The sequence below is a fragment of the Bactrocera oleae genome, chromosome 3 (assembly GCF_042242935.1).
Source record: "Bactrocera oleae isolate idBacOlea1 chromosome 3, idBacOlea1, whole genome shotgun sequence".
Lineage (NCBI taxonomy): Eukaryota > Metazoa > Arthropoda > Insecta > Diptera > Tephritidae > Bactrocera > Bactrocera oleae.
This window is the reverse complement of record NC_091537.1, coordinates 61,169,291-61,191,753: the sequence shown is the minus strand read 5'-3', so window position 1 is coordinate 61,191,753 and position 22,463 is coordinate 61,169,291. Positions and strand designations below refer to the sequence as shown.

The 22,463-nt window shown below is 34.7% G+C and overlaps 1 long non-coding RNA gene across 3 annotated transcripts in view; it reads left to right on the top strand.

Annotated features, from left to right (window-relative positions):
- Positions 1–22,463, top strand: part of LOC138856254 (uncharacterized) — a 74,926-nt gene that overhangs the window by 30,689 nt on the left and 21,774 nt on the right. Inside the window, exons 3-4 of one of the 3 annotated variants that reach the window (XR_011395395.1) lie at positions 1,814–2,024; positions 5,650–5,821. The exons of 1 other annotated variant lie outside the window; for it this stretch is intronic. This is a non-coding gene — a long non-coding RNA (uncharacterized lncRNA). The remainder of the gene's footprint in view (positions 1–1,813; positions 2,025–5,649; positions 5,822–22,463) is intronic. One more of the 3 variants, XR_011395397.1, reaches the window with a different exon arrangement.

Sequence of the window (22,463 nt, the reverse complement as noted above, 5' to 3'; positions counted from 1 at the left end):
GTCAAAAACCAATTTCAAGCCAGCGATATTTTAGGTGAAGTTTCATTTTTTGGGATTATAAAAACTTCTTCGTCAGTTTTTAAATTATCTGAATTAAATTTAATACATAGGTGCATTTTGACATTGATGATATTGCCAACTGATTATTCAGTTATTTTATTTTCCGGTTGCCTGCCTTTAATAAAAAAGCTAAGAGCACGTAATTTTGCAGAGCTGTTTTCTAATACATACAAGGTTAAATTCAAAAGTTCCAGGACTTTTTAAACAACACGGCTTCTAGTGGCGCCATCTGTCTGAAATTGTTATCCCTCAATTGTGTATTCTTCAGTGTTGTCGTATAAAATTTATATAACAGCTGACTTGTATAACAGCTGAGATATCGCACTACATGTGACATTACAGTGTCGGTCATTAAGTTTTGTTTTAAACTTGGTAAAACTTTTACCAAAACTCATCAAATGATGAAACAAGTTTATGGCGATGATTGTCTATAGCGTAGCCGTATTCACGAGTGGTTTGAACGTTTTCAAAGTGGTCGTGAGGACATAACTGAGAAATGAGTCGAAACCCTAAAATCGCGCCTGGAGAAGTCAAAAGTGAAGACAATGCTGATATGTTTTTATGATTCCAAGGGTATTGTCCACAAAGAATTTGTTCCACCCGGCCAAAACGTTAATGCGGTATTCTACCTTGGAGTTTTGAAGCGTTTGGTAGCACGTATTCATCGCATTCGGTCCGAATATCGCGAAGATGGAAGTTGGCGTTTGTGGCACGATAATGCGCCGTCTCATTGATCGACGCATGTGGCCGATTATTTGACCAAAAATCAAATTTTAAGAATCAACCACTCCCCGTATTCACCTGATATGGCACCGTGCGACTTCTACCCTTTCGGAAAACTACATTTGGCCATGAAAAGAAACCGCTATGCTAACGTTGATGTCATCCAAAAGGCGACGACCGCCATCCTCAACGCTATACCGACAAATGACCTAAAAAAGTCATTCGATAACCTTCTTGAACGTGCAAAACGTTGTATTCAGGCGGAAGGAGACTATTTTGAAGACGACCAATAAATTAAAAAAAAAATAATAATAATATTCGTTTTTTAATAAAAGTCCTGAAACTTTTGATTTGCACCTTGTACAAGTACTTAACAATGACATTTAAAATAAAGAAAATCAGACAACTATATTACATATCTTCCATACAACCAATTATTCAAATTTTGTTCTGGAATAATAGCTTCAATTAAAAAGCTAAGATTCGATTCCGACAAATGATCAATAGAATATGAAAATGCACCCATATATTAAATTTCATTCAGATATCTCAAAAACTAACGAAGGAATTTTTATAATCTCGAAAAATTAATCTTCTCCTAAAAAATCTCTGACTCGAAACCGGTTTTAAACCCATATTCTCTTAAGAAAAGTTGTTCCCAAAGATCTGTAGAACATTTCACGCATACGCAATTTTATAGAAAAAAATTCGACTCGCTCCAATGTATATAACTACATATGTATGAATGAATTAATGACTTAAACGTTGAGATCAACTAAATTGAACCCGTGATTATGACTCTACGGCTGTTGAGATCCGTTTCCAGATATCAAAATCGTGAAAGTAAATCGTCTACATATGTATACTTATGAAAAGTCTGAGCCTGAAAATCACGTGAACATAAATTTTATTTTGCTTCTTTTAATTTCGCTAAGTCTTTTTACGAATCAATTATAATATAAACCCATAAATGAAATTGTCCACACTAGAACAAACAATTGATTTCCATAAATCTAATTCGGTTGTAGAGATAATTAATTCAAATGTGACAAAGCAAACGGAAACTGCCAACGACGAAGTAAAAGATGCGCATAAATTATGGAGTAAATTACTTACACTTACACTCACATTACTTAGAAAGAGGATGAAATTCGGTTGATTGGGGTCACTTGTGCACTTGTGAGTTATGATAGCAACGACACCGTCAAGAAAAGCTGCTTAAGGTGAATTATTTTAACAAGGTAATAATATAAATGTTTTCACAGCGCAGTAAAATATATATTCTTATGGGGATGTGACTGTTTAGTTGATTTATGAGAGTGGCCTAAGAAAGCAATTATTACTACAGACATTAATTTATAAATGAACTGAAAGATAGACGATTATAAAAATAGCATATAAATATTTTGGTATGTACATGTTTATGTAAGAATATAGAACGTTTTTATACATACACGAATTTCATGGCTTTTAAGACTTTTATAATTGAAAATGTAAATATGATTAGATGTCAGAATTGCTATCATTTTAAATATGCACATGTCCAGGATTATATATATGAAAAAAATATCGAAGAACTTTAGATACAGAAAGTATACAAATTTAAAATTTCCTGACCACGCAAAGTGTCTTCATATATTATATTTAAAAGCAATACCCTTTTATCATTTCATGATTACAAGATCAGAATGTCCAACGAAATTGGAAAGCTTCTTGAATTAAGAAATAGGTAGGTAGGAGTGCTGCCCACATAGGCCGATTGATGCACTATCGTGGGACCTTATATTTTACTATTCCGTTTTATCGTTGCGCTCATACCATTTGGTGCTCTCAATGAAACTACTTATGTCCGTTATGCCTTTTGTGGACAATCATTCATGGTTTGGTGCCTGACGAGTTCCGAGTGTTTTGTATCGTGTTTGTGAAAGAACTGGGCATTCACAGAGAAAGAAGATCTACTATCTTGTAGCAGCGGCAAATATTGTTATGAGGCAGGCCTATTTTTTGCGCATGCTCTCCAAATCATGTTGAAGGATCATATTAAGCTCCTCAGTCGAATATGACTTAATAACCCCGGTAACCTCTGCATAGGCTGGTCTTTGTATTCCATTTATATAATTTCCATATTATATTTTTGTTAATGCTGGCCACCAAACCAGTGTTCCATGAGTTAGAATAGGACGGCCGTATACATCCACATGACTATTTTTGTTTTAAGGTCCTGCTAAGTATTCGTTTGCTTGTTAATTTTCCAATTAAGTTTAGTATCGATTTCAACGCCAAAGTATTTTGCCATGGAAGACAGAAAATATGTTTTACCTCTGAATGAGGGAAGATTAAATTGAGGTATTTGGACACCTCTTTGAGGAGTGTCTATGCTTATGTAGGCTGTTTGTGTCGCTGAACCATTTGATACTATAATCATTCTGTTCATAAGCATCGATCGTGTCCGTCTGCAAACTATGTCGTCTATCCCGCTATGTGATAGAGATTCGATATCGTACTAGTTTCTATATTGTTGAAGGCTCCTTCTATCTCAAGAAAGATCGCCATTGCATACTGTTTATGATGAAATAACTTCTCGATTACATTAATCACTTCGTGTAGGGAAGTTTCGGTTGATTGACCGCGTGCATGTTGTGCAAACCTTCAGCATAAAGGTGAGGCTTATAGGTCTAACATCTTTTGCGTTGTCATGTGTCTTTTGCCAGGGTTAGGGAGGAACACCACATTGATTCTATTCCAACTGCTTGGGATTTAAGATAGTCAGATACTGGCCTTATACATATATCTTTTCTAGCCTTAAAACCATCTGTTTTTTTAGCTTCTGCATCATTATGGGAATAATCTCGTCTAGACCCACTGCTTTTAATGGCAAGAAGCGGTTTATTGTGTATATAATTTGCTTTTTACTTACTATGTGATCGGAATGATCTGCCGTATTTACACGTACTATATCATGTTGTATCTTTATAGCGATTTACTGACTACCAGAGAAGTGTGTTCCCAGGAGTTCCCCAAGAGATTCTCTAGCAGAGGAGGTCCAGGTTCCACCCTTTGTCTTTAAATAAGATATATTGATGTGTTCCTTAGACAGTATCTTACCCAGTTTAGCTGATTCTTTGTAGATCTCTATCGAAAGGCTGCCAAGAGTCTGCCTTTACTTTCCTGACTGCTTTTTTGCATTGCTTCAAAATATCTTTATACGGTTGCCAGATTTTGGTCGTATACAAGTAACTCTCATTGAAGGTTTTCCTCAATTGAGTTCTTAGGGTTTTAAGGTCCCAGTTTCCCAAAAGGCGACTTCCTCTTTTTGAGAACGGTGTAGATTGATTGAAGGAGGTGGTTAAGATATTTTATAACTTTTCCACCTCTGCATCTAGCTCTTAAGAATTGCTGATTTTATTCTTAGACCTAATTGTCGAGTACATAGCCTAAAGCTAGACTCGACAATCTGACTTCGATCTCCACCCATCCCTCCTGTATGGTGCTTGATGAGGTGGAGTTGGCGTCTATGACAGCCTACATCCCTGTCCCTGGCCACATCGCTGAATTGCCTTGCTGCTGCACTGGGCTGCTCTGATTCCCCTTGCTTGGGCTCTTTGGGCAGAGTTCCAATCGTTTCATTTTGTCTTCTTCCGACTACGTTAGGGGTCCTAGAGTCCTAACATATATGTCATTGTCTTGGCTATTTTTATGCCATCCCTTTAATAACTTTCCGGAACTCTGCAAAATACCCGTCTACGGCTATAATAGCTTCTTCATTCGACAAAAAACGCTTTCCACGAAGAAATTGTTTCACGTTTCTGAAGAAGTAGTAGTCGCTGGGAGCCAAATCTGGTGAATACGGTGGATGCTCAAACAATTCGTACTTTAATTCGTTGAATTTTCTCATTGTTAAAACACTTTGTGAGCCGGTGCATTGTCTTGATGAAAAATTATATTTTTGTGCTACAAACCAGGTCTTTTCTGATGAATTCCTTCATCCAGCTGATTCAAAAGGCTGCAATAATATTCAGAGGTGATTGTTTTACCTTTCTGCAGATAATCAATCAACAAAATTCCTTTTACATCCCAAAAAACTGATGCTTCTTTGCTGATTGTTGTGACTTCACCTGCTTTGGAAATGAACAACCAGTTTCAGGCCATGGTAAACGTACTTGTTTCAATTTAGGATCATGGTGGTAGATCCAAGTCTCATCCAAAAATATAAAACGTTGCAAGAAATCGGTTTTATTCTGCTTAAAACGCTCCAAATTATGCTGAGAAATTTGTTTTCGATTCATTTTGTATTGAATTGTAACGTGTGCGACACTAACTTTCCAAACAGCTTTTTCATGTGTAATTCTCCATGTAAAATATGAAGTACCCGTTCGTCTGGGATGCCTATGGCATTATCAATTTTTTGCTTTTAAACCTTCCAAAAAAAATAATCTAATCACTGCGCGATATTCAGTTTTTCCCCTATTAAAAAAATAATCTGACATGTCAACTTTAAATTTCTTGCAAACAAAAAATTAATTGACAGAATGACCTGTAACTTTGCATGTGTTCACCGTAACCTAGGAATGCCAAGATAATGTTAAGTACCGAATTCGGTTGAAATTGGTCGAGCAGAGATTTGGCATTTCACCTTAAGGTGGGCGATGTCACGCTCATTGTCCAATTTTGATACAGCTCCTATGTAGAATTTAATATTTATGAAGCATTTATTTAGTGAGTTATCGCACTTTTGGTACTTTTCAACAAAACCGTTATATGGGAGTGGCCGGGGTTTTCATTCGATTTCACTAATTTTCAGACTTATTTGACTCTATATCTATCTCATTGTGTGCATAATATTATTCTGACATTCTTATATTACAGTATGAAAATGGGCGAAATCGAACTTCAACCACGCCTACTGATCGTGTAACACAATTTTTAATTCCATTCCGTCAAAAGCTAATAGCTAAATCGTTGTATTTAGCTTATTTCATTTTTTCGCTTTAAAACGAAATGTGTTGGCAATGTGGGCTGATGTCTGAATGGAGAAAAGGTTAGTTTGAATTTTTAAATTTGTAAACGGAATACTAAAATACTATAGAAATTTAATTATTGTGTTCATTTGAAATCTAGAATATATAAAGTTGAAAACAAATGTTCATCCACAGAAATCTGTAATTCTGGTTTGTTTACATGTTTATCTGTCAAAATACGGTTTATCGGGTTTTCCAACAACTTTTTTTGCGACAATTGAACTATTGTAAATGAAAAATAACGAGGAATGCCTCTAGTTCAATATACAAATTTAAATAGGTTTTGGCAAGGCAATATAAATACGTTTTGGAACAAATAATAGGGATATCACCTTTACTCCCATATTTTTTAGCACAGATTTCTCACACTAATGAAGTTAAGAAGTTCTTATCAAAAAGTACTTTAATTAAACACCCGTTATTAATTTGCACAGAAGAATAGTAAAGATCGCAACGAAATTTTCTGAAATTAAGAGCCTATTTATTGTTTTGTTGAAATTAACTGTATTACATAACAAGTGGCGCAGCCACCATTGTACGAAAAGTGAAAAGAAAAACATTATAACATTAAGAAAATCGGGTAAAACTATTCGTGAAATAGCGGACATAATGGAATGTTCCAAAAATATGGTCTATAATGCCTTCAAAACACGCGTAAAAAGTTAAAAAAGAGGACGGAAACGCAAAACCATGGCACAGTTTGACCATTTGTGGGTAATGCAATCAAAAAAAATCAATTTTTACTGTCTGAAAATATGAAAAAATTACTAAATGCATCAGTAACCAGTCGCATAGTTAGAAACCGACTTCGAGAAGCTGATCTAACTGGAAGAAGTGCAAGAAAAGTTCCGTTTTTAAGCAAACAGAATGTAAAAAAGAGAATTGAGTTTGCTCAGAGGCACATGCTTCGTGGAAATTGGAATAAAGTCTGTGGTCAGATGAAACGAAAGTTAATATATTTGGATGATGTACACGAAAAGCAATTAAACACGGAGGCGGATCAATAATATTATGGGGATTCTTTTCGGCGGCTTGTGTTGGGCGGATTTATTGCATACAAGACAAAATGTGTTTAATGCACAGGAGCACATGCCACTAAAATGGGAGTTCATGCATCACAACGACCCAAAACATTCTTCGAAACTGGTAAAACCGTGGTTTCAGCGCAATAAAGTTGACGTTATGGAATGGCCCTCCCAGTCGCCGGATCTCAATCATATAGAACCCCTTTGGGGAGTGCTGAAGAAATCAGTCGGTGAACAAAAATGGAAAAATAGCACGAATGATGGAAAAAAGTCCATGAAGTGGTATTCAATACCGACTTGCACTAACCTTGTTAGCTCCATGCCGCGAAGATGTCAGGAGATGGTTAAAATAAAGGGAACATCAACAAAATATTCAATTTGAATGGAAGAAAAGTAATAATTAAATAAAATTAAAAAAAAAAATATCTAATGTTTGTCCCAATTTTTATTTCCAGGCTAAAATACAAAATGTATCCGTTTTCACTTTGTAAACTCAAACCTTAGATAACTACTCAAATGTTAATTAATTAATATTTGAATTTATAGGATTGACAACTTTCATATTCCGATACCCGTTTAATTGAACAATTCGTTTAATTACAAAAAACTCGTTTAACTAGACAACCTAATCAAATTAAGTAGTTATTTTAATTAAATAATATTTTTAACTTTAAACAACTTTTTAACTATTTTAAGAAAAAAATGTAAGGAACAAAAACAAGACAATGCATTTATATATTAAGAGATCACTGTTATAAAAAGTAAAATAATCTTAAGGAACAAAAACAATTCATATACATAATTTTTAAAATGTTAATTGAAGTAGTCTGTAATTTTGTATATTGTTCAATCTACGTGAAATAACATACTATTCCATATTTCCTAATTCAAAAACACTTGTTATCTGAATAGAAATATCTTTAAAGTTCTTGTATGTATTTTAAAACTTCGCCTTTTGTGCAGCACGGCAGATTATTTTTTTAGCCAAAACAATTAACCGGAGGAAATTAAAGGTATCCTTTTTTTTAAAAACACACGCGGGAAAATTTACAGGTAATAGTTTTGTTCACCTAACGGTTGTTTGCAATAAAGTTATATCATCCAAATTTGCACATGACAAATTTTTTCAACCTCTCTTATGATAGTGTGAAAATAGGTGAAATCGGATGATAACCCCGTCCACTCCCAAAATAACGGTTTTGTTAAAAACTAATAAAAGTGTGATAAATCAATAACTAAATGCGTCAGAGACATTAAATTTTACATTCAGGATGGCAAAAGGTGACTGTATAAGAGCTAGAGCTAAATTGCACGAGAGGCGTGGCACCGCCCACTTTTAGGTGAAATCACATATCTCGGGACCTACTTGACCGATTTCAACCAAATTAGGTACGTAAAACTCTTCTAATATTCTTTTGATACAGTGCAAAAATGAAGCAAATTGGACTACAACCACACATACTTCCCGTATAACACAATTTTAAATTTCATCTGATTCTTTCACGTTCCAATTAATATAACGGGATGAAACTTTACATGAATAGTGACTTTATGATCAAAAATTGTTCAAATCAAACCATCCAAGTCCTTAGGTACCGAATATGTGTATCCCAGTGCCTATAGTCGACTTTTTACTGAAAATCTGGGTCAATGTGTAATACTATGTTCGCACCGAATTGAAATCCTCTTGAAAACACAATTTGTGGATTGTGGAACCAAAGTCGTTCTGACCGCCATTGTGTGTTTTCGATGAGTTTTCATTGACAGTTCTTACATCTATTTGTTTACATTTGTTATGTACCCTACAAGAACAGTGATGGTCATCTGATGGGTAATATGACAGTCATATCTGAAAAAATTTTGTCAGCGCGCAGAACAAAGTGTCTATCATTTTCTTAAGAGCCTTGTTTTCTTTTTGTTTGTTTGTTTTGTTTTTTCTGAGTCATTGCGGACCATAAATCCGTCATAGCTGAAAATTGTCAGTTATGACTGAAACGCTATCAGAAGTGAAAAATTATTTTGCGCAGTAGATAATATAATTTTTATTTCTATAATAAATTTCAAACTTTTAATGAAAATTAGTTATATTAATACATTTAAATATAAATAGGAATGCAACAAAAAATATAATAAAATATGAATATATAAAAATAAATTGTCACTTGATTGGCATCTCCTCCTCTCAATAGCTCTGCGTACGTCTTTCTCCAATTAGTGGATAGTTCTGAATTTAAAAATGCAAATGTAAATTAACAGTACTGACATATCAAATGTGAGTGTATTGGTGAATCCATCAGCAGTTTCTTGTAGGGTACGTTTAGGCCAATTATGGAATGTAAGCAAATTGTTAACTGACATTTAAGACTGGCAAAATATGTCTTCTAATAATATCGACTAAACTAGAGCTAATATATCTAATAATATCGATTAAACTAGAGCAGGCACCGATTATAATGAGTGGAATGTAAGTTTTCAAGGCGTTTTCAGCGAAAACTGTGTTTTCGTTTGACAGATTTTGTATGGATGAAAACACAAGTTTTCGCATGAGAACCTCTTTTGTCTATGAAAACACGAGTTTTGTGTCGGTGCGAACATAGTATAAGATGAATAATTGAAATTCGGAGAGAATCCTTTCCTGATAGCGATATATCTGAATGTAAAAATTATATGTGAGTTATCTCAATAAAAATAAGAAATCGTGTTTTTCTAATAACAGTGGCCTAAAATGGATAAAATTTGGTGAAAATTTAACTTAGCCCCTATATACCTTAATGAATCCATTTTATTATTTCGTGGCATGTTATTAGTATGTAATATTGGCAAAAATAGATACTAGTTAATACTACCCCCACTCCCATATACTACCTATAATGATTTTTGTTATTATACTCTTGCCACAAGTTGCTACAGAGTATAATGGTTTTGTTAAAAACTAATCGAGATAGATATCGAGTTGTATACGTATATATAAATGATCAGAATTACGAAACGAGTTGCAGTCCGAGTGAGGGTCTGTACGTCCATCCGTGCAAGCATAACTTGAATAAAAAGTGAGATATCTTAATGAAACTTGGTACACGTGTTTCTTAGCAAAAAATTGAGGACGGTTTCGAATATGGACGTGATCCAAATACTGCCACGCCCACAAAACGCCATTAATCGAAAACCGATAAAATTCCATAACTAAGCTCCTAATTAAGATATAAAACTGTACTTCGGTACAGGGGATCGTAATAGCAAGGGACACCTGTGGGCTCAAAATTTTGAAAAAATGGGAGTAGCCTCGCCATATAATAGGATTAATCTATCTAAAAATATCTAAAAATCCACTAAAGCTACAATAACCAAATTCGCTGAGGACAAATCCTATAAGAACGGTTTTGTTTAAAACTAAAAAAAAGGCAATAAATCCATTACTAAATGCTTCAAGGACATAAAATTTTACACCCGAGATAGTACAATAGGGCTTTTAAGTTGCCGGTGTCAAATTTGGAAGAGTATAAAATGTTCGGTTACACCCGAAATCGGCCCTTCCTTACTTATTTAATATACAATTTTGCAAAAGCCTGACAGTATTTCCCCGGCTTTGATCTTTGCAAATTGTGAGAGCATAAAATGTTCGGTCACATCCAAATTTAGCCCTTCTCTACTTGTTTTGTTAGATTTCACGCAAGTATGTATAAATGTATGTATAACACACACCTACACAAAAAAAAATTCCCTTAAAATACATACAGGTTGTTACAGGGTTTTTTCATTGCTTTTTCTTGTTATTGTTATTGAAATGTTCCCTGGGGTATTTGTTACAAATAACATTACTTTGTATTTTCCGCAATGCTGCTAGTGACTCTTTGTTGATTTGATCCTGTCACCTAACCTGTCACAGAAGTTGGTGGACAAATTGTAGCAATCAACTAAGGTGTTAACATAATAACATAACGTATATACATATGTCAAACTATTAACATTGAATTTTTTAGTATACTCTTAATGTACACATGAATATAGACACATATGTATGTATAAGTTTTAACCTTTTTCGATGTGTTAAAACATTTCAGTGTATAAAAGTAAAAAAAAATATAATAAACGTTACATTTCATATGAAGTTTTAATAATTGTATGGAGGACAAGCAAACAATTTGGTCACTTTATTACAGCAGAAAGACTATTTTTTTTTTGTTTTTTGCGGATGAGGAGGTGAAAAATGCCTTCCACATCAGCATGTGCCGCTTGCAGGTCACTAAAAACCCCCCTCTAAGGAAATGTCGCCCACCCTGGGACCGCGTTTGAATTACTTCAGGGTGGCGTTCCATTTTTCTCATTGAGACATTTACATCTGCGCACCTGCGTCTAGGTCCCGCTTTTTGCTGCATAGCAAATTTGCTGCGAAATTCTGGATGATCCCCCAGTTTGCTTCGCTCTCCAGCATGACGCTGATTAAATTGTCCATGTTTATTGGGCCAACCCGGTCTTCCACGGCGGTGCGTTCCGCGTACATTCAAAGAATGTGTGTTCAGCGTCGTCTTCTGTCGCGTCATTGTATGGGCATGATGGCTCTTCGGCTTTTCCCATTCTGTGGAGGTACTTTTTTAAGTATCCGTGACCGGCTTGTCCACACATCATCTTTTATGAGTCTGGCAGTCCATCTGCCGCGGCTCTCATTCTCTCATCTTCGTTGCCATCGTATCTTTTTTATTTGCGATTGCCCTCTTATTATTCCCAGATATTTTCTTTAGCTCCCACAGCTCTATCTTTTGGTATGCCAGGAGGTCAATTGGGATAATACCGGGGCCGCCCTATGTTCGCCATTAGTCTGCTGAGTTGGGAGGTTATTTTCGCTGCCTTTCCTGCGGCGTGCTGGATTTGTACCCAGAAAGTTAGTCTGGGGTCCAGTCTGACGCCTAGGTAGTTTACCGCTTTTTGTGCCTTTAGAATATCCGTAGTCGTTTGCATACTTATTTTGAGAGGTATACGCTTGTTTATCATCAGTAGTAGCTCTGTTTTTTCGATAGCAAGCTGTAGGTTATGTAAGTCAAGACTTGGTTGCGTCCGTATCATGGTTCTGGTTTAGCTTTCTTCGTGCATATTCTGTGTCTTGGGCTGTAATAACTGCGGCGATGTCGTCCGCGTAGCCAATTAAATAAGATTCGTCTGGCATGTCGTGTTTTAGTATGGCGTCGTAGCTGATGTTCCACAAGTCTGGGCCTAAAATGGATCCTTGGGCTGCTCCTGACGTAGCCGCTATCTGTCGTGATCCCTCTTTAGTTTGGTACAACAATTTTCTCATGCTAAGATATCTCCGCACCACCGCCCTGAGGTAGTCGGGGATTTTAAAGCTTCTTTCAAGAGCGTCGATCGTGTCCACCCATCTAGCGCTGTTGAAGGCGTTTTGGACATCTAAGGTCGCCAGCAAGACTATTCTTTTGTACCTATGATATCTGCGCTGAGCGGCGTCTACACTTTCAATGACGCATCTGACAGCTCCTAAACTTGACCTGCCGGGTCTAAAGGAGGAGGCAGAAGGATTATAAAAACGAGTGGAAAGTCCTTTATTATGTCACAATAATAAAATATACGATTTTCGTCAAATATGTATGTTTTTATTTTTCAGTCATGGCCATATTTCTAACGCAATCTTTAATAAATCTTGTTTGCCATCGACTGAAACACTACGAGTATATTGTCCGGTATTACAATTTGTATCTCCTGCAGCATACGGCATTCGTCTAAAAAAATATTTTCACGCTTTCTTAAAACTGATGATATACAGTGCAGTCAAAAAATAACGTTTTCGTTGTCGAAAGAGTAGGTAGCGTTTATTGGGAAAAATGTTGTAATTATAGAGAATACATTGTTTAATTAAAGCCAACGTTTACTCAATACTTGCTCCAATCTCCAACGTTGTTTCTTATAGCCTGACATATTTGATGGCAACTTGCAACTAAATTTTAGCATATTCCACAAGGAGCGACCTTCAGGTATTTTGGAGTAGCCGAATGAAGTCTTTTGTTGACGTTAAATGTTTTCTATTGGATTGGCGTCTTGTGACTGTGATGGCCTAAAGTAGCAATATGGTCTTCTAGATTCCATTGAGCACATATTCTTATATTTTGGATTATTGTCTTCTTGCGGTATCCAATCATGGTGTTTTTTTGTCGTAAAGCAAACGGCGTTTAAGTTTTCTGTGAAGGACCTCAGAACCCCAGCTTCCGATACGAATGGAATATTTCGTGTGAATATTCAAGGCCGTTTATTGGATAGCCCGCTTCTGAAAGAGCGTTTCTGTGAACAAGTACCAACAAGTGAGCGTTCCTAAGGTTATGTTTACTTATAGGACAATCTCTCTACAAACAAATTAATATGTTTATTAAATTAAGTTTGCTACTTGCGATGTCTTTACAAATATTTTAATATATTCTCGCCCAAAAAAAATCTCAACTTATATTAACTTTAAGTATACAAAAACCAAAAATTTAAAGTTTTAAAAGAATATCAAGCAAACCATTACTGAATTACAATTTATGCAAAAGTCTTCTGGAAAACCGGTTACCCTGGATACTGTATTTAATAATTTTGTAGACATTGAATCTTTAAGTTAAAAAATAAGGAGTTAATTGTATTAAGGCCACCACTAAAGGACTCATAAATACCAATAAATACAATATTTCACACACTTCAATGGCATCACTTATCATATATACTTTTGTTATAACTAATTCGAAAGGGAAGCAAGTGCTTCTACTATTTTCCACAAACTAGGCATCTACATAATATGGACATATCACGCACTATCTACCATATACATATGTACATACATATGTTTCTATAAAATCACCATCATTAACGTCAACGAGAGGGTGGCACTTAATAAATTTAAAATCATGATTTTCCCTTCTATGTTACGCTACAGATTCTTCAAATTTTTAGATAAACACGCTTCCGTGAATATCACACCAGTTTAAAATCTTGGCAGAGGCCATGCGGTTACTGGTAAATTAATACACTGTTGTGTAACTTTGCGTAGCATGTTTGAAAGCAAAGGGCAATCATTTGGCGCACAAAAGAACAGCACAGCATCAGACACTAAAACGTTTACGAAACCGCAAATCAGACAACATTTTATCCCATTAAGGACGCATTTAAATCACTTCACCACAGAATTCTCATTCACGACTGGGTGCAAAACGCAGGCAGTTGGTACGTGGTAGTTATAAAGTTACGCAACACCATACTGTTACCACCACCAATCACTCTCACCAAACATCACCAGTAATTGAAGGCCAATGCATCAGTGTGTGAAGGCATATGCGAACACCTGCTCAATGGAGGCAATATAGATGCTTGAGCCACCCTCCTGAATGTGCTCGCATTTCCACTGTGCTTTATTTTATTTTCGTTTTTTAGCTGTATTCATTGGGCTCAAATTTACAAATGAGTAGTTACCCGATTTTTTAATAGGGTCGGTGTTTCTTATTTAATGGTAGTTATTATACCTCTTCATTTAATTTTTTTTTTTATAATTGTTTTTATTCGCAACCGCATATACACACTCATGGAATTAAAAATTGATACTTACTTGACCTCTGTTCAAAAACATTTTCCAAAGTACTTGAAAAAATTTAAATAACAGAAAAACGCGTTCAATTTCTAACGTTTAGTATATTCGTTCAATACTCTCAATGCAAATTGGGCTCATAGCGCATTATTACTTACAGAATGAATTTTAAGAGCAGAGCCTATTAAGGTTACATGGCAGTCGGTTAAAATAGTGCTTTTAACCCGGTTTGAATTCCAGGGCGAAGACAATTATCAAACCGTAAAGGCCAAAATAGGAATATGATAATGTTGGTTCACTGGAATAATTTCAAATGGCTGACTTTTTACTTCAAATATCGATCATTATGTGAGATATATTATTGAAATTCAGAGAGAATCTTTTCGGATAATAATCTACCCTGGTGTCAAAACTGGGTAACTGAATTGTCATAATTTCGCAGATTAGCAAATATTGAAATTTTTCGGTACTTTTTTTAATATAAAATTTTTCCAATACCTGAAAATATGCCGCCGGTTTTGATCTTTATTATTTTTTTATCATTGCGACATTATTTTAACCTAAAATGAAGAACTTTAAAGCCAAATATTAAAAAATAACTAAATACAAGCAATAAACTGATAGTACACTTTTAATGCCTGTGACGGATGTGTGGTAACAATACCATACTACGAACGAATACCAGATATATGTCACCAAACACTAGAACTTTACAATGTAAGCAATGTAGTATGGATGGAGTTCACATATTCGGTATCTGGGGGTTTGAAAAGTTATGGCCCGATTTTGACAATTTTCAGATGATAAGGGCACTATTTGTGTAAAGTTTGACCCGATACGCTCATTGGTGCTTTAATTGTACACCGTGAAGTTAAAGAATCAGATGGAATTTAAAACTGGCCTTTTAGAGGCGGGACTACACTCACTTTCTATAAAAATTTAAACCACAGAACCTCCTCTTTACAGTTTTATATACTTATGTATGTATTAATGTGAATATCATTACTGATACTTTATTTTATGGTTTTCCATTAATGGCGTTTTGTGGACGTGGCAGTGGTCCGATTTCGTTTGTCTACAAAACTAATCTTGTCATAGTGCCAAGAAGCATGTTTACGAAGTTTTTTCGTAATATCTCAATTTTTACTCAACTTAGCGCTAACACAGACAGACGGGCGTATGGACAGACAGCTAACCAGATTTCATCTCGTCTCGTCATCCTTATTAATTGTATGTACATACTATATATTAGTTAAATGGCACACTTTGTAACAGCTCCTTGCTACCCTTTCAGCATTCCTTTTCACTTTCAAATTCTTTAAATGGTTGCAAGAGCGCTCGGTTTCAAATGAATCTATACAATTCGTTCAGAAATTTGAATTCTGTTATCTATTTATTGTATGTGATATGCAAATATGTATGCATAGAATAATAGAAATATTTTAAAAAATTGTAAATAAGGAGAAAATTAAGATACTCAAAATTCAGTTTTAATTTTTAATAACATACCGCTTAACCGCAAAGAATTTAGTTCGAATATCATTTTATTTGAAACAAGAACTAATTCAATGATGTTTTATAATAATAGAAAAAAATATGGCATAAAAAATTATGGGTTTTTAATACTTAAAGATTACGAAATTCCTGTTTTAAATTTGACCTTGAAAATATTAGTATTTCTTTGAAACTATTAAGCGGGTAGGTATTATGCATATTGTTCTACCACATTCATGGTAATTCATTGCTAGCAAAATGTGAGACCATCGTCCAAACATACAAATGAAATATGCATTTAAGTGTTGCGAAAATTGAAAATTTTATGAAAAGGAAAACTCGATTGAATAGCTGGACTCTTTTTGCTCATGTGAATGCACAGAGCGACACCAAAAGAGAATTTACCGATAAGAGGGTCAAAAGAGTCCCAATGTAAACAGAAATACTACGCAATTGATTATTCACGTTGCCACAGTGTGAGAAATAAAATAAAGGTTTTTGATGTGGTACATGAGAGGAGAAATTTGTAAATAACTTTTTATATGAAGTACAAAATTTGTGTGGAACATTAGCGAGTGTTATGTTTGTAACTTAAGCGAGTGGTACTTAAAAAAATAATTTCTATGTATTACAAAAAAGGCTTGAGATTCAGTAACACATAGGCAGATAAGGATGTTTTGGCACTTAAGCGTAGTGGTTATTAACCGGGATTGACTGTAGATTAAGAAATAATATTATTTCATATGAACATTTGTATGTAAAATTACTAAAAAATTGACAATGATTATTAGTATCGTACAAGTATAAACTAATGGGACAGTAATAATAATAATAACCCAACGATTACCCTCCTCCCGCCCAACCGACGCGAGGGGCGCAATCCGCATACGTGCGGAATTAGCCGAGTCAGAAAAGGCAAGAGAGTTTATTAAGTGTTGAGATCTAAAACTGCTCAACTACCGAAACAAAAATTTCAACAGCTAAGATTTATAGTTACAATATAATAAATTGTTACATTTTCATTTATTAAGAGAAAACAATAAAGTCTTTTTAATTTTGAAAAGTGAGTCAGAAAAGTCAAATGTGCTGAAATGAGAATTAAAATCATGACATATACGGCGGAATGGCTCGTTTAGTTCAAAATTTGATCTACAGGATTTTAGCAGTAAAGGTCTAAACTGCCTCGAAAAGCGAACCGGGATATTAAATTTAATTTCAGACAGGAGAAAAGTACTGCAAACTGTTCCATTCAAAATTTCCACTATGAATATTATGCCAAGCATTTCCCTACGACTAGAAAGTGTAGGTAGATTAATAAGTTTTAAACGACTAGTGTATAGAGGTAGACTTACCCTAGAATCCCATCGGAAATGAGCTAAGGCGAAAAGATTTTTGAACAGATTCTAACTTGTCAGAATGGATTTGGTAGCTAGGGTTCCATACAATAGAGCCATATTCCAATATAAGTCTAACCAAAGTTGTATAAAGTGTTTTAGTAATATATGGATCTCTAAATTCTTTAGACCAACGTTTAACAAAACTGAGGACAGCTTTTGCTTTCAGGACCATGGTATCAATATGAAGACTAAAAATAAGCTTAGGGTCCATATTAACTCCCAAATCAACATAGTTAACAACTTTCTCTAGAATATGGTGTTTTATTACATAAGAAGAGTGGTGCACAGATCTACGGGAAAAGCACATCATCTTACATTTATTGAAATTCAATGGCAAATCATTTCTATCACACCATGCAACCAAATTGTTTAAGTCTGTTGCAACAGACACCTTTCCTCAGTTGAAGTGTATGGTTTAAAAAGCTTTACGTCGTCAGCGTATAATAAAATTTTTGAGAATTCTATTACTGAAGAGATATCGTTAATAAACAACAAGAACAGAATCGGGCCAAGATGACTACCTTGCGGAACACCTGAATAAACATTAATTGTATCTGAAGGTGTATCCTCAAATATCACTCGTTGTGTTCTATTATAGAGATAGGAAGATACCCATTGAAGGAATCTTGGCTGAAAGCCCAGCAGATCAAGTTTATGTATGAGAATCGATTGATTTACTTTTTCGAAATCCATGCTGAGATGAGGAAATTAACGGAGAAATCGAAAAGGTTATATGATCAGTGATGATAGCTTCAAAAAGTTTAGGTACAACTGATAGTTTTGCGATGCCTCTATAGTTTTCAATGTTGGATCTAAATCCACTTTTATGCATAGGAATTATAAATGATTGTTTCCATATTGAAGGAAATATACCGTGTTTAAGAGAGTAATTAAATATCTTTGTCAAAAACAAATATATTTGGCACTATTTTTTAGAAAGCATGAGGGTATCATGTCTGGGCCGTAACTAAAAGATGGTTTTAACTTATTTAAATTAAGTAGGACGTCTTCTTCAGAAATAATTGGAGCGTTAATTAAAGTATTCGAACACAGCACGAGCTGATAAGAAAAAGTTTTGGAAGAATTATTAGAGTAGCTTGACTTGAAAAATTCTGCAAACATATTGGATATAATATCATTGTCACTTGAAATGATAGATTTGTATTTCATCGCGGACGGAAATTTGGAAATCTTGCGTTTGGAGTTGACGAAATCAAAAAACGATTTTGGATTACTTACAATATTCTTTTTTACTTTATTTATGTAATTATTATAAACATTTTTTGTTTAGGTCAAAATATTGTCGCCGCAATAGCGAATATTTAGAATAGTCGACAAGTGAACCGGTTTTTTTTTAAATGTTTAAAGGCTCGAGTTTTTCTGTTTTTCAATTTATATAACTCTTTCGAAAACCACAGACTTCTACTTTTACTTTTATTAACAATTACTATTGCAACATACTTTTCAAATAATCTCGTAATAATGTTATTAAAATGAGAGACACTCAATTCAATGTCACCATTATAATTAGGCCATGTTATTGTAGAAAGTTCTGTATTTAACTTTTTATACTCTCGCAACCTGTTGCAACAGAGTATAATAGTTTTGTTCACCTAACGGTTGTTTGTATCACCTAAAACTAATCGAGTTAGATATAGGGTTATATATATATATATGATCAGGATGAAGAGACGAGTTGAAATCCGGGTGACTGTCTGTCCGTCCGTGCAAGCTCTAACTTGAGTACAAATTGAGATATCTTTATGAAACTTGGTAGACATGTTTCTTGGTACCGTGAGACGATTGGTATTGCAGATGGGCGTAATCGGACCACTGCCACGCCCACAAAACGCCATTAATCAAAAACAAATAAATTGCCATAACTAAGCTCCGCAATAAGATATAAGACTGTTAGGTTTAATGTGCATATCTCCTAAACCGCTAATGCTATAATAACCAAATTCACTGAGAGCAAATGAATTTTAGAACCTCTATTGACAGTGTAAAAATAGTTGAAATCGGGTGGCAACTCCGCCCACTCCCCATATAACGGTACTGTTAAAAACTACTAAAAGCGCAATAAATCAAGCACTAAACACGCCATTAAATTTTATCACTGGGATGGTATGAGATAACTTTATAGGAATCGCGTTCAAAATTAGACAATGGGCGTGGCACCGCCCACTTTTAGGTGAAACCCCATATCTTGTGATCTGCTTAACCGATTTCAACCAAATTCGATGCATAACATATTTCTATGTCATAGTGCGAAAATGGGCGAAATCGGATTACAACCACGCCTATTTCCCATTTAACACCATTTTCAATTCCATCTGATTCTGTCACTTTCCACTATGCATATCAAGCAAAAATTATTGTATCGGGGTAAAACTTTGCGTGAATAATGCGTTTGAAGTATGCCACCTTTTGACCAAAAATTGTCTAAATCGAACCAAAACTGTACAAGCTACTAGGTAATGAATATGTGGACCCCAGTGGCTATAGCTGACTTTTTACCGAAAATATCGGTCAATATAGAACAAGGCGGCAAGCTCCACAAAGAAATCTAAAACGAGTATACCATTTGTCTTTGCGAGAGTATAAAATGTTCGGTTACATCCGAACTTAGTCCTTCCTTACTTGTTAAAATTAACTTTTGCAAAGTTAAACCGAGTACAGAAGCACGAAGTTTGATGATTATTATCCGGTACATTGCCTGAGTTTTCGACAGATATTTCCAAAGCAGGATGATATGAGTCCTCTGGTAGAACAAGAGGATTACTCTGAATAACGGAACACTTTGAAGAGGTATCAACGTATACTAAATCTAAACATTTACCAAATTTATTCGGAATGAAATTAATTTGGTTCAGACCGAAAAACTCATTAAAACATGACCGATTGCAAATCGGCACGATATAGTTATCGAAAGGTTTCCACGAAGCACACGGTAAATTGAAATCACCCAATACAATTATTGAATCTACATTATTTGGCATCAAGGTAGCACTATTTATTAAAGAAGCATGCTGCATGTATACAAATAAGTCCGAATGGGGTGGTATATAAGATAGGGTTAAATAAATAAAGCAACTCTTAATGTAGACTCTAATACATTTAAATTCAAATCCGGTCCCTGAAATAAAAACATTTTCAGATGGGATAGAGGAATGCACGGCAAATAGAACACCTCCACCGATTCTGTTCTTTTCGATCACAGCTAAAAATTTTAAATTCGCTGTTTAAAATCTCATTATCAAAAACAAGACAAGGGGAAGACAATATTACATGACAAAAATTCAATAAAGGTGGAATTTATAAACATCTTATTTTAAATATTTAAAGTATTTGTTTGCACATTCAAATATGTACGATTTGAAATGAACCAAAGTTCAGTACAACCAAACACTTAAGAAGAAATTCAGTTCATACCGCAAAGTTATGAAATTACATTTTTTGTCTTACTGGCCGAGTCGGCAAGTAAAACTTAATCAAGCAATGAAATTTTAATTGAAAATCGCGCAAAATGTGCGCCTTATGAGGTAAATGGACAATAAAATATAATGTTGATATAGAGCCAATGACACTGTTCCACTTTCTTATTCTTATCTTTCGCCAGCAGCGCGATATTTTTAACCAATTAGGCTTATAGTAAAACATAAAGCCTTCCAAATAATTCAAAACTGAGTTAGACTGTGTGCCAAACGGTAAAATTATTATCTGTGTTGAGTAGGGGTGTTTTTTAAATATTTCCATTACAACCCGACGCATGTTCATATAGATATTCTAAAGCGAACCAAACTCTTCTATTGAGATTCGCAGCTTATCCAATCTTTAGTTTGAAATGTTTTTTCGACTTTTCTACAAAAATATATGTACATTAAGATATTGCTTTACTTCTTACTTAAATAACAAAAATTCCGGAGATGATAAGAACTTTCCTTATTGAAAGTAGAATTATTGTATTGAATGGAATAAATAAATGCATCATTACGAATAAATATCATTCTTTATATGTATATATGAATTTTGAACTATTATTAATCTAATATATAAATTCTCGTGGCACGGTGTTTGTTGTCAAACTAGTCCGAAACGGCTGGATCGATTTTGATAAAATTTGGTGTGCTTATCGGGTAGGTCTGAGAATCGGTCAACATCTTTTTGTCATACCCCTTAATGTTAACTTAATGTTAAGGGTGGTCAACCTCAAATAATACTTTTCTTTTTGTTTTTTGAACAAAATTTTTTGTTATTATTTTTTAACGGTTCTGCATTGAAAAATACATACAATTCACAATTTCACCGTTATACGATCAACCCCTGAGTTTTTATCGCCATTTTTTATATTATTAATTTGTTCCATTCACAGATCCACAAGATGGCAATCGAATTTAAAGTTATATATATGTTAGATCTATCAACTATCGGAAACGGCCAATATGTATTTCTCACGAACGAAAAAGCACTTGATGGTGCTATAAATCCACCTAAAACTACGCTCACCGAATTGTGAGGACGTTTTTGGTGACTTTGCACAAATATTCCTGAATTCAGAAGTACCACGCTATTTTACATTGGCTCAATCTGAAAAATGGATACCCCACAAGCAAGGCACACCCGGTTTATTCAAATCAAATAGTTTGAGCCATGTAGGTATATACAAACAATCCAGGGCTGACTGAGTGCATTTATATGCGACTGTTGTTGGTTAATGTCACCAGACCATTGTCATTTAAAGATTTAATGTAACTGGACAACAGCATAAAGATAAGGCGTATAAAAATGCATGCCTTGCACTGAGCTTGCTAGAAGATGACAATCATTGGGAGAGTATTCTAGCTGAAGCAGCATTATACTGCACACGATATATTGTACCGACATCGAAGAAGGTGCAAGGATCTAACTATATCATTAAATGACACAATGTACAATGAGCATTGAATGCGAATCATTGCATTTTTATTGCGAATTTTCCAATCAGTCATTTCGGTCTGAGCTCAGATATAAATCGCGAAATGAAGTATGATACATTCGAATTGGCAGTGACAGTTTCTCGCAATATTCCACTACTAAATGATAAACAAAAAACAATTTACGACCGCATTATCCTGGTGGTTTCGGCAGGGCAAGGAAAATTCTTCTTGTTTTTTTTTTTTTAGGCTTCAGGAGGAACTTCCTTATTTCG